Raw genomic sequence first — 13,146 nt, 5'->3', positions numbered from 1 at the left:
TGCCGAGTTACCAGCCCTGATGCACAACCTTCAATAAAGGCATGCCCATTCACGCATGTCTCCACGCAGAAGACGCTCTAGCTGAAAATCGAACCGGACAGCGTGTTACTGTGCAATGTATAATAACCAGGTCTATAACTTCAGTTTTACCTAGCTTTTCAATTTTTAACACACACTAGAGATGGTATTGTTGCATATCTTTACTGTTCTACTTATGTAACTTCTCAACCTGTATTTATTGATTCCTATAGCCTAATAATGTAAACTCTGAGCTGAATTGTAGTGTATATTTTTTTCCTTTTATACATGTAATATTTGATTTATTTATGTTATACTCATTTTACTGTAACACTTGTGGAGCTTTTCTCCCCTGGGCCTCCACTGAAAATGGATTTCTAACCCAGTGGACTTTCCCGGTCAACAAATATTAATACATAAATAAATAAATAAATAAATAAATAAATAAATTCCTTACCCCGACTTACTCTCTCTTCTTCGCTCACTTACTAAATTCAATATGTTTCTGTCCCCTGACTGTTTTTCTAAATGTGTCATAACCTTGTTTTTCTCTGACTTCATATTGCAATTCCTGTTTGTATTATACTACCTTAGCTTTAATTTCACTATAAAGTGGCAAATTATTCTCCAAATATTAAATCATTTTCATATGAGTTGTATCTATTCTTAACAAATGTTTTCACATTATTTCTGTTTTGGTGTAATTATTTAAACTGTAGATGTATTAGCAATATTTTTTTGAACATTGTAAAATTATTGCTCTTAAAATGTTTTTGTGAAACTTTGCAGTTTTTCTCCCCAGGCCTCCACTGAAAATGTGTACCTATCCAGTTGGACATTGCCAGTAATCAAATGTCAATAAATCAATCAATCAATCAATAAATAAGATTTAACGACAGTTATATATTGGAAAAATCGGAGACTCAAGCTTTATCTTAAACATATGATGACATTCATCATGTTTTCTTCCATTAGTATCTCCTTATTAAGTATTGTGTATCTTCATAGCATGCTTTTTCTATCTAATTAATGCCTTAACTAGGAATCTTCCCCTAGTGTTGTAATATATTTCCTATGTCAGTCTGGGCTGTAATTCTTTTTCCACTGTGCTTCACTGTTTTCTACTCCTATAATATCAGAGTTTTCACTATAACATACAATTAATTTATTCACTATTAGTGATATAGGCATCCTTCATTTGTGGTCAGTCAGTGCCCATGTGCTGTGTATCATCTTAGAGATATAAATGGATAGCTAAGCAAACTTACTGATATGGGGCTCTCCTATAGGTACCACAATTTGCTTAAAATACACATCTGTGTTGCTTCAAACTCTGTATACCATTATATTGTAGGTGTGTATTAATCACACTTCTCAGCTGTTCATACTTTTGCCTCATATTTTTGGTCTGTTAAAGTTTGTGTTTTTTTTGGCAAATCACTGTGGACTGAAGTCACTAAATAATGACATGCATTTCAGTTGCAGCCTTCATATCCTTCAGCAAAAGTATAATAACATAAAACCTGTTATTCTAACAACTTTCTAAGTTTATAAGAGCACTATTTAAAATGTCTCCCTTTGTCACCCCAATATTTTATGCTTTGTTCATATTTCCTGGGCTAAGAGGATGAGAGGTACGAGATTAGTTAGTAAGTAAATAGTTGTTACAAACATGATAGCTTTCTTGTGGGTCTCTCATGTAACCAGTAATGCTGCAGTGGTACATGTTAATCACATTTGCTGTCTCCCTGTAGAATTCCATGTGAACTGATATGACATGCAGTAGTTTACTGCTGTGCCCAATTCTATTAAGTTGCATTGTGAAAGTTCAGATTTAGGTATGCAGCAAGATCACAACAAGGGAAAAGCAGTCGAAATCCCATTACTAACAAACAGAATGCAGCATAATACGTCAACAGTTTCCACTTTAGGGGAATGCTAAATTACATTTCTTCACATGAATGTAGTTTTAAATAGCATTAATAAATCTGCCCCCTCATCTCAGTAAAACAATTAATCTTAAATTATCTACATCTGCTGAGCAACTATTTATATGCAATATATTTTTATCATGCTGCTAATTTTGTATTTAATTTTTTTCTGAACAGCTTCTAGTAGTGTCATTTAAACCAAGAAAAGAGTAATCATTATTTTATAAGCATTCACCCTAGACGGATGCCCTTGAGATTTTATTTCAGTTATGATGGCTGTTAATTACTTTGCTATACAATGAAATTAGGTTCTGGGCTAAAAATCCTAGAGACTAAGTTTAAAAGTGCCAGGTTTTGAAGACATTCAATAGCAGGATAAATTGTGACATTAGGGATTGCACTAATTATAATGATACTTGAAATGCTAGGGTTATCCATAATGCTGCAAATGATTTAAAATTATTTTTCTTCTTTTTATGTGACACTCACAGACTTACACTGCTGTATGAAAAGGGACAAGATAGAGAACATTTCCTGACATAAATTTTAGTGAATTCCCGGGATTCATGAAGCTCGGCGCGAGGCCGGCATTAGGCTTACACCGACCGTGTAGTGTGAAGATGGCGCAGTAGTGCCAAATGCATATTAATGAAGGCACGCTGCCGCCACAGCCATGTGCATAGGAAAGGAGTGCAAGTGCATAGGGCATGTCGAAGTGCCGCACGGAGGCATGGAAATGTCAGCTGTCGACATGCAACCTAAAATGCTTGGATATAACAATTTGCAAGCAATAGTAATCACATCTGTCAGTGTGCGTGGATACTGAAACGTATGCAAAGCATGCAAGTCAGTTCCTGCGAACACAAAATGAAGAAGCAAACACAAATGCACAGTAGGGAATAACAGGTCCCTATCTCTCGAGAAAATGACATTGAAAACCATGTGCCCATAATCCAACACAGTGTAGATAGTTATACCAAGTGGAAGTGAAATGCACCATATGTTAGCGCGCTGCCAATAGGTACGTCCAGCCCAATGGTCAGGGTCACCAGCTGACCCATATTGTGAGGAAGGGTACACAGCTGGGCAGATGTGTCCATAACAAAAAACACGATAAATGTAAATATCTAGCGACCGTATGACCGGATTATATCCCACAATGCATGTAATAGTCACATACAATAGGTATGTCCATATTTCACATACCAAATGTGACAGGAAATAGAATAAGCATGTAAACAAAACAGAAGGAGCATATAAACTGCTACAACAATAATGCAACATGTAGGCTGAAAGGAACAGTATTATCCGTAGCGTTGACTGTGGGTACGTGTTGTCCAGTACAATCGGATATGTGCCCGGAATATATCCCATCCTGGACATAGGAAAAGGTAGCATCCTACCAATGATCAGAACAGTTGGCCAAAATCCGCACATCTGCGGTCCAAGCCGAACTTGTCAGGATGTGTCAAAGTTGAACAGGTATTACCCGAGTATACCAACCATGTCATGAAAGTTAAGCATGGGCGTGTACCTATGTGCATGAGGTATAGCATGTGGAAGGTCAAACATGGCAGGGTAGTCCACACAACCATACAGGTACCTGACATATGTAGGGTACGCAATGTGTTACCTTGACCGTGTTATGGGCCATCAACCAAATCAGTGATGGATGGAGTGTCAGAAATAAGTGTGTGTGTGTGGGGGGGGGGTGGCTAATGGTATAATCCTCAAAGGCGACACTGTGTCATATGCAGAATAGGTGAACCGGAGGTGTATGAGGGAGCAGTGGGTGAAGCAGAAAGAAACTCAAAAATATGTATACACATCTGCAATACAACCAGACAGGCCATACTGTAGAACACAATCCCACAAACATATGAATCTTAAAATGTGCGATACAAATGTACAGAAATGTCACCGGCACATACCCACAGATTGGTCCTGATGGAACTGGCCATATCAAATGCAACACACCTGGATGCATAATGGACTACCCAGCATCCCCTCCACAGCACACAACCCACCCCCATACCTGAACGTCCACCAAATCCAGCCATACTTGGCCTACAAGTTTGGTGCAGCCACATCTACACATAGTGACCACTACACATATATAGTAGGTAGTGTCACCCTAGGCAGTTTCAGGATTGCAAACTATGTATCCCTTGCATGTAAACCCCCCCAGCACATTTTCATAACGCCAGAAGAATGGTCGGTATCGGTCTTGTTATTATCGGTCTTGTTAAATTTTTGGATATCCCTCGTGGGATAAGTAACCTGTGTAAACATTAGAATCGGTAGGAAGACACGAAGTCCAGTCCTGTAGACATCTGGACACAAGTTGGAATGTGCAGTAGTGGTGCACGAGACTGTCCAGCCCTAGATGGTCATGCAGAACCTACTACCCAGGATAAAACACCTGCCCATGATGCACGTGTCCCGACACGAATAAGCGAGAGAATATATTGCACACATTCGCATAGTGGCACATGGTATAAGGGTGATGAAGGCACTGACGTAAACAGGATACCCCCTGATCCACTGTGTGAGGGACAATTAATGTGTGTGTAGGTGTGACCTGACCAACAATGATACAATGCCAAATGTCCTGTGATTGTAGGAAATAACTATGTACCATTCTGCATGTAACAGTTGCCTAAAGTGGTCACGTCAGGATAGAATAAACGTAATTCGTACAAGAAACAGGCAAACAACAAAAGTGCTAAAGGTATAGGCTCACAGCTAGGAAACTAATGAATGTTCTAAACCTGCACTGACCGTGGCTATGTGACAGGAAATAGAATAAGCATGTAAACAATCTGGTGTCCCCAGTAAGGTTACCATCTGTCCCACTTTGCGAGGGACAGTCCCTCTTTGGGCAGTTGTGTCCTGACAAAAAATATTAAAAATGGCAAATGTCCTGAGATTGTAGGACATAATTATGTCCCATATGTTATGTAATAGTTGCATAAAATAATTATTTCTGTATCTAAAATACCTAAATGTTACAAGAAACAGAATAAGCAACTAAACCGCTACAAGAATAAGCTTTTATTTAGGCAAATAAGTAAAGTTCTATCCTTTGTACTGACCGTGGGTATATGTCGGCCTGTAAAATCTGATGTGTGTTCGAAAATGTCCCAGCCTGGCCATTTGAAAAGATGGCAACCCTAGTCCCCAGACTATATCCCAACCTGTACATATGACAATGTCAATGCTACCAATGCTCAGAGCATTCGCACAGTAACTGGCCAGCCTCTTAACCACTCACAAAGCCAGTGACCTTGGGAGGAAAGGTGTTGAATGAGAATGACTACTTACAACAATGAAGAGTAATATATGCATTTAACTGCAGAAAATTAGTAGTATTATGAATCTGTCAACACGTTCCAAGTTAATAGTACTAATATGGTAGAAGTGTCCATGATTGTCCCTGAGTTGTCATAGCCTTGTCCTGTCACTGTAGAAATGAGTCCCTGAGTATCACAGAGGTCCGTACACATAAGTACACCAACCAACTGTCACATCTGTTGACAGGACTACTGCATACCTGTAGTGAATTTATAACTGATGTCCAGAATAATATTCATTGTATCTATAAATGAATGAAATAGTCAAATGGGAAGGGAAACACGTGAACCCCCCCCCCCTGCATTATGCAGTGGAACCACTCCCCACCCTAAATTATGTAGCGCCGACGTAATAATGTGGTCAGAGGTGACCAAACACCTGCGGCTGTAAACACAGGTAGAATGTTAAAATCTGGACTAACCCTGTCCATGTGCTACATCTGATATTTGAACAGTGCCAGGGCAGTTTTAGTCACCAGTCCGCCGAGCCTAAACCCGGACCACCACATGAAAACCATGACAATCAAAGAAGCGTATGTGCAAGGACTATAAGCATAGGCGTTATGAATATCCTTGAAGTGAGTAGACATGCAGCATGGGTCCAGAGCAGTAGGAAACAGGGAATGTCTTAAGTGTAGTACAGCGGTTTTCCCAGCAGGAGAATGGATGCCTGCTGTGTAAGGGAAGCGGTGAGGCATATGTCAGAGTAACTATGAACCATGGGTATACATATAAATGAGCCAGAAAAACAATAGTGTAGTGGTTAGAGCATCCGCCTAATGTAAAAGCATTCCCAGTTCAAGTACGACTATAGCACATATTAATTGTGTAATGAATGCCTCTGTGCTGTAAAGCCAACATTTATACATGTAAAGGTGACCACGTTCGCATGGGTCCATTAACCGGATTCAATCAATCAAAGTGGTACTTTCATAAGGAATAAGGCACATGTAATACCAAAGAAGTGCCAGTAAACATATGTAACTCAGAATAAGTAGATGCAAGTGCACCTGCGCGGGTGTACGCAGCTATTAGCATAGCAAATGTATGTTGTCTTGTACAGCTGTAACTTTTATATATATAGATAGATAGATGTGTGTATAGATAAATATCCACAGACATAACAGAAATATGCAATTATATATCTACATATATATACATATATATATATATATATATATATATATATATATATATATATATATATATGTGTGTATATATATATATATATATATATATATATATATATATATATATATATATATATATATATATATATATATATATATATATATATATATATATATATATATATATATATATATATATATATATATATATATATATATATATATATATATATATATATATATATATATATATATATATATATATATATATATATATATATATATATATATATATATATATATATATATATATATATATATATATATATATATATATATATATATATATATATATCTAGATATGTAAGGAACGCCGAAAGACAAAAGCAAACATAAGGGTTGTGAAGGGAATCCAGAGCAAGTAAGGAATTATAAACTGCTCGCAGCGTATGTCAGATAAAGCTGCACAAGTGTGAGTAGAGCACCGCTCTTCACACCAGAGGCAGGGTTATACCAGTGGTCATAACATCGTTGAAGTGCTACGTCAACATTGTAAACAGACGGAATGTAGTACATGTTGCGACCACCTACACTTGTAACCCGCAAATTGTTCATAATCCATAACACCAGGAAAGGCACGTATGTGCAAATATGAATGGATGGTGAGCCTGTGAATACACAAGGTGGTACAGAATGTGTGTAGGGCCCCAATGGTCTGGAGAGGGCAATGTGTAAAGGTGTGTCATGGCTGTGATATCAGGTGTATAATGGCTGTTATGTGTGGAAAGTCAACACAGGTGTGCTGGGGAAACTATGGATATACGATTATGGACACAGGAGTGCTAGGGTATGTTGCGCCGGGTGCAATGGAGCGGCCCGTGGAGGTCAGCTAGTATGTAGGTGGAATTCCCAGATAGAGCGTCATTTGTGTGGAGACATGCGTGAATGGGAGTATCGTTGTCAGACGTTGTGCGTCAGGGCTGGCAGCCCGGCACGTAAAACTTATACGCCACCCATGAGCGGAACGGAGTTCTGTTGTGACAACCCCAAACCGGGAAAAGCAGAAAGACACAACTACATGAAGGCATCAATATGTTGACGAACAATCAGAGTAACACAAACACTCATTCTATCAACAGTAATAATATGAATGTGCACAGAAACAAACACAGTAGCAGGAATAATAGGCTGCACATACGAGTAATAGGTTGAATGACACTGTATCACATCCTAGTTGCAGCGGCACCCCAGACATGAAAAACGTGCGACATCTGTCCACTGTATAACGTGCAATATACTGATCACAAGTTCACCGGAGTGAAGTGTCGGTGTCATAATGACTAAGGCAATAGTATGCTGTTGAAGCAGAGATAAAACCCAATACGTATGTGTAAGTGTCCATGTCTGGGAAATGCATAGGCTAACGGACACACAGATGTATATATAGATAAAAATGTGTATTTATATATACACATATATATATATATATATATATATATATATATATATATATATATATATATATATATATATATATATATATATATATATATATATTAATTTATATACACATATATATTTATACAGATATATATATGCACACAAGGATATACTATGGATGTATATAGATAGATAGATATATACACAAACAACAGGTATTGATATATACACATACACACAAAACAAAATATATATGTCATTGTAGATATACACATGCACATAAATAGGTTACTTCGCAGCAATTAGGGGTAACATATTTACAGCCTGGGCATTTGTGACTCGGAGGTCCAATAAATAAACGTTGTACCCCCCACACTACCCAGCTAGACTGGTCAGACATACAGACAGTCAATACAGATCAATACACTGCCGCTGTCCAAAACACCAGTAGGAAAGTACCAGTGGGAGAGATCTGCAAGGTCTACACTTTAAACATGGATAACGGTGTCTTTTGCGGGACCCTGAAAATTCAGGGTACGTGTGAATCTGCTGACACTAATATGAGCAGCATGTAGGTGAACATGGAAAAGTAGGTTGCGCAAGTGTGATAATACATGGGTTGACAAAACGTACAACATGTGTCCCGAGACGGGGAGAGTGGGCAATGTGTAGGGGTGTGCTCATACCCCAGCTGCGCTTGCAAGTAAGTATTTGTCATGACTGCTGTAGAGGGGTGCCAGGTAGGTGGACCATGGGTTTGCAATAATGGGCTTAAGTGTGCAGGTGCTGGTTGGCAGAGATGTAGTAGGCCTGCCCAGTGGAAGTCATTAATATTCCAATGTGGGCATAGCATACGCCTACATCTCCCAAACCTGAACAACACATCTTCCAGATAGTCTGTAAACCATTGAGGGAATACATAGATACCAAATCAGTGCCATGTACCCGATTAGCATGGACATCCATAGTTATGCATCAGAATGAAACAAAGTCCAACTAAACATTTCCAGAACTAGTGATATTAGGTGGACAGGTGGCGGAATACAGGTAATGATAGATGACAACATGTATGATTCATAAACAGCATGTACTTCGACAAACATGAATGAATACATATGCTCTGTGACTGTAAATGTGTTTGGTTAATAGAACAAATCATCTAAATGTGTCCCACAGGGTGTTATGCATTGTTCCTGACACAGTGTTCATTCACACCCATTGGTATGTGAGTTCTGCTAGTGACGGAAAGTGCATAATTTGCTGACCAGCTTAGGTAGATGATAGCATAATAGATGTGATTCAACACCCATACGCCTTCGAGGGACACACCCGTCTGGGCAGTTGTGCCCTGCAAAATGACAGTTATGGCACCTGGCCTGTGAGTTCGGGAATGGAGGATATATAGTGTGTGTAGTGGTATCAGACATCAATTTGTTGTATCAGTAACAGCTACATGTAATAGGAAACAGTATTATCAATTATAATGCTACATGAATAACCTTAACATATGCAAACCGTGGAAGTCGTCCATTTACTACTGGCTGTGGGTATGTGTTGCCTTGACACATGTGATAGCTCTACATATAGGGCCTATAGGGCTGCCACCATTCTGAATGGCCAAAGTGGAACCTGCTCTGTAGAAATGTCAGATGTACCAGGGCAGAACATACCTACAGTCATGCATAGTACAGAAATATACATATCGGAACAAATCAAAGCGTAGTCTAGCAGCAGCAAAGTTGCTTATGCTACTACATATGACATATCAATGTGTCAGGTATACAAGACCTGTAACAAGCAACCAGTACAGACACGTACAACATGAGAATGTCCCCTAATCAGGACAGTTGCAATGGCTAGAGTATTGTCCATACCTCCCAACTGTCCCTGAATATCAGGTACGTCCCTGAGTTTGACTGAAAGTTTAACTCTGTCCCTCTTAATCCCTCCTAAAATGAGTGACTTTTGAAAGAAAGGTGGTGAATTACACTTAATGACTAATGACAATAAGTAAGAGTTATAAACTTCTTTTACTTCAGAAAATGTGTATTAAGTCATATGCTCTGATTCTGTCAATGTTTCAAGTTAATAGCACTACTTTTGTAAAAGTGTCCCTGATTTTTTCTTGACCTGTCCCTGATTCTGTAGAAATGTGTCCCTGATTGGTGGAGAGGTCTGGTATTGTCACATGAGATATGTCTAATGAGGGACTGTCCCATGCAAAGTGGGAAATGTGTCACTCCGACAGTCTCCCGTCATGCAATCTGAAAGGTGGAAAACGTACAGTAGGTATGCAGTAGCTTGACTCGGCGGACAGCTGCGCTAACAAAATCATAGTCACATGTCAGCATTGCAGAGTATCGGTTCCCATGTATCAGGCAGATGGGACCAGATTGTATAAGGAACACGCATACAATATGATTATGTCACTGGACAGGCCGCAAAGTCTGTACAGTCGAACACCTGCCGCTGCCAAATGGTTACACATACCCGATACTGTAGTCATGTAGTCCGATGTAATACGCATAACAAGGGATTGCACACACCCAGCGTGAGTGACAAATGTAAGCAGAAATGTCAGTGAGCGAGCAGCTGTAAGCGTGTTTGTCTACTAGTATGCCAGTAGTGCACTGTCAAAGAAATGTGGAGTCTAAACGGGTATAAGGTGCTGTGACCAGAGGTCAGCAGTGCTTAACACTGTGCAAACCCACGCACAACTGCCCAAACCTGCTGGAATGTGCCTTACCCAGTCCATATCCAAAGGCGTTGGTCTGTCCTCAAACAAAGAACCGCCCTATTCACGTGTTGGTAGTAGTACCCTGCGCACATAGCTCATGTGAATTAACAATAGACCATGGCATATGTACAGACAATAGACCACACACAAACCATACAGCACAGTCATCCAACAGTATAGCAATGTACTGGCAGATATGTCCGGACCACTGGTGTATGCATGCCTGGCCGTCCTGTGTTTCAGTGTGTGAGCATGCCCAGTATGACTGTTATGCATGTAGTCGACCGACATTACCGTCATACCGTCATGTGTGTGAGCATGCCAAATATGGTCAACTGTATCGCATGTGTCACATGTCCAGATAGTTAGTACTGTGTTGCGGATCCCTCCATTCTACACAGACGGGTGTCATGCTGTGTCTGCAGGGAAGCTAATGGTCATGCAGCATTGACAGTTGCTACATGTCTGCATAGCATGGGGGGACATCCAACCACAACCACAGTCCTACACAGCACCGTGGGTGGTGCACATGACTCTCACATGTGTAGGTGTGATGGGGGGCACAGCTGACAGTTGTACACATCTGCCACTACTGTACTGGTATGCCAGGTACTCCATGTCAGTGTGTGGACCTACCTAAATTGCTGGTTGGAGGGATACCAGTGTACGTCAGTTCCCAGCTTTAAATACCAGCACAGTGGTGTTGGACGTCCTATCTTACACAACCTACATCAAACTGCCTGGCCTGCTGTAGTCTGTGTGTGTGTCTTAGGGGGTTGAGGTCATTCATTGGGCATATCCATAGGCCATTGTATATCATTTGTCTGTATTGGTCCACATCTGCCCAGCTGCATGGAACATGTGTGGGCTGTACGGACACACATGATGGTCATCCCATAATCTGCAGTGGGTTAGGACACCCTGTGTACTACTGGCTACCATTGTGACCCCCGTATATTCTACAGAGGTCATGGTGCCACTATGGATGTGTACTGTCTGCGGCCCTAACATTCGGCCACCACAGTCACTTGTATGCTCACATAGATACCATAGCAATGGATAAATATACATTCTAATACAACTGCCAATTGATAGGTCAATAGACATACCCTGGGTGTGTTCTGGACTTGAGGACGGTGCTGGAGGGCTGCCTATGTTGGATGCATACAGTGCACCTCCTATACATGGCTGAGCACAGGCAGTGTCATGTTTGGCATCCATTGTACTGTGTGCAGGTCAGAGAGGGGAAATCCGTGGATACCTACTGTGTAAGTGCATATGCCTTGTGTTGCCTCTTTGCCAAGGGCAGGTCATACTGTGCACGGGCTTTCGCCGACTGTGCCCTGCTCAGGTAGTTCCTTCATCAAGTCACACTGTGCCTGTACAGGCCTTGGTAGTGGTGTTGAGCTGTGTGGCCCTGCCCCATGCTGATCCTGCTGCAGCTGTTACTGCAGGATAAGATTGTGTAGCATAGCAAATACCATAACAACTTGTATGCATGTAGCTAGTGAATACTGCAGGGCTCCACCGGATGTGTCCGGATACCAGAACCATGAACTCAGCATCCCAAACACATGCACAATTTTATGTCTTGCCTGTGCATCCGCCTCATTATGGTGTGAGTGTTCAGGTGTGTGTGCATTGCTGATGGGTGTCATCAGCCACGACACCAGTGTTTACCCAGCATCCCCCACTAGGAGACTGTAGGGGATGTCCATATTGGCATTGGTGTGGTACAGCTGTGTCAGAAGCCATATATTGGAATCATCATAGCTTCCAGGGCAGACAGCACACACATTCAATCTCATGCCCTGGCCATTGCATATGGCCTAGCTGTTGGAGGGTATGCCCCTGCAGTGACTGTATGCCCTACCCCGCTCACCGGGTGGTGCTTCGATGTGTATGTGTGTGCAGGCTATAGCACCCAGTACCCCAGGGTAGTCAAGCATGTGGTTGAACTGATGCATATTGCTGGTTTACTAATAACATGTGTTGAGAACATGTACGTGCTCACTAGCATGTGTTGACCTGGCATCTGTGAATTGGTGCAGTACTCTTGGATGCAGATACCGGTGAGATACCCATGATATCCCCAGTTGTGCTGTGTGAAGTACCTGTGGCTAGTACAACTAGGCCAACACATACCGTGGTATCCACTGTTATAGGTTTCCCTCAGCCTGTTTGATGTGTCGGCTGTGGCAGGCACAGGTCAGCAAGCCACTGTAGGAGGTCTCTGTCCACCCCATAGTGCTCCACCATCCCCAGCCTATGTAGCCCCTGGTAAGTCACCCTGGGTCTATAAAGTCTTATGTCACCCCAGTAAGGGTTGTTCGGCAGCATACACATCCTCACTGCTCCAGCCTCCTGCACAAGTTGGTATATGTTGCCTGCTGTAGCCCTTCTCATTTGGTTGGACTGTGTCATGAAATGTCCCCGCAGGTATACACTGGTGTTGTAGAGTGTGGAAGAAACCTGTGTGTATGCTGCTTGCTCACATTACCGTACTGTTCAGGTGTGGGCTGGCCATGTCATCTGCT

The sequence above is a fragment of the Protopterus annectens genome, chromosome 2.part1 (genome assembly GCF_019279795.1).
Source record: "Protopterus annectens isolate FY-2018-M chromosome 2.part1, PAN1.0, whole genome shotgun sequence".
Taxonomy (NCBI): Eukaryota; Metazoa; Chordata; order Ceratodontiformes; family Protopteridae; genus Protopterus; species Protopterus annectens.
The sequence above is the reverse complement of the archived record's forward strand: the minus strand, read 5'-3'. Positions refer to the sequence as shown.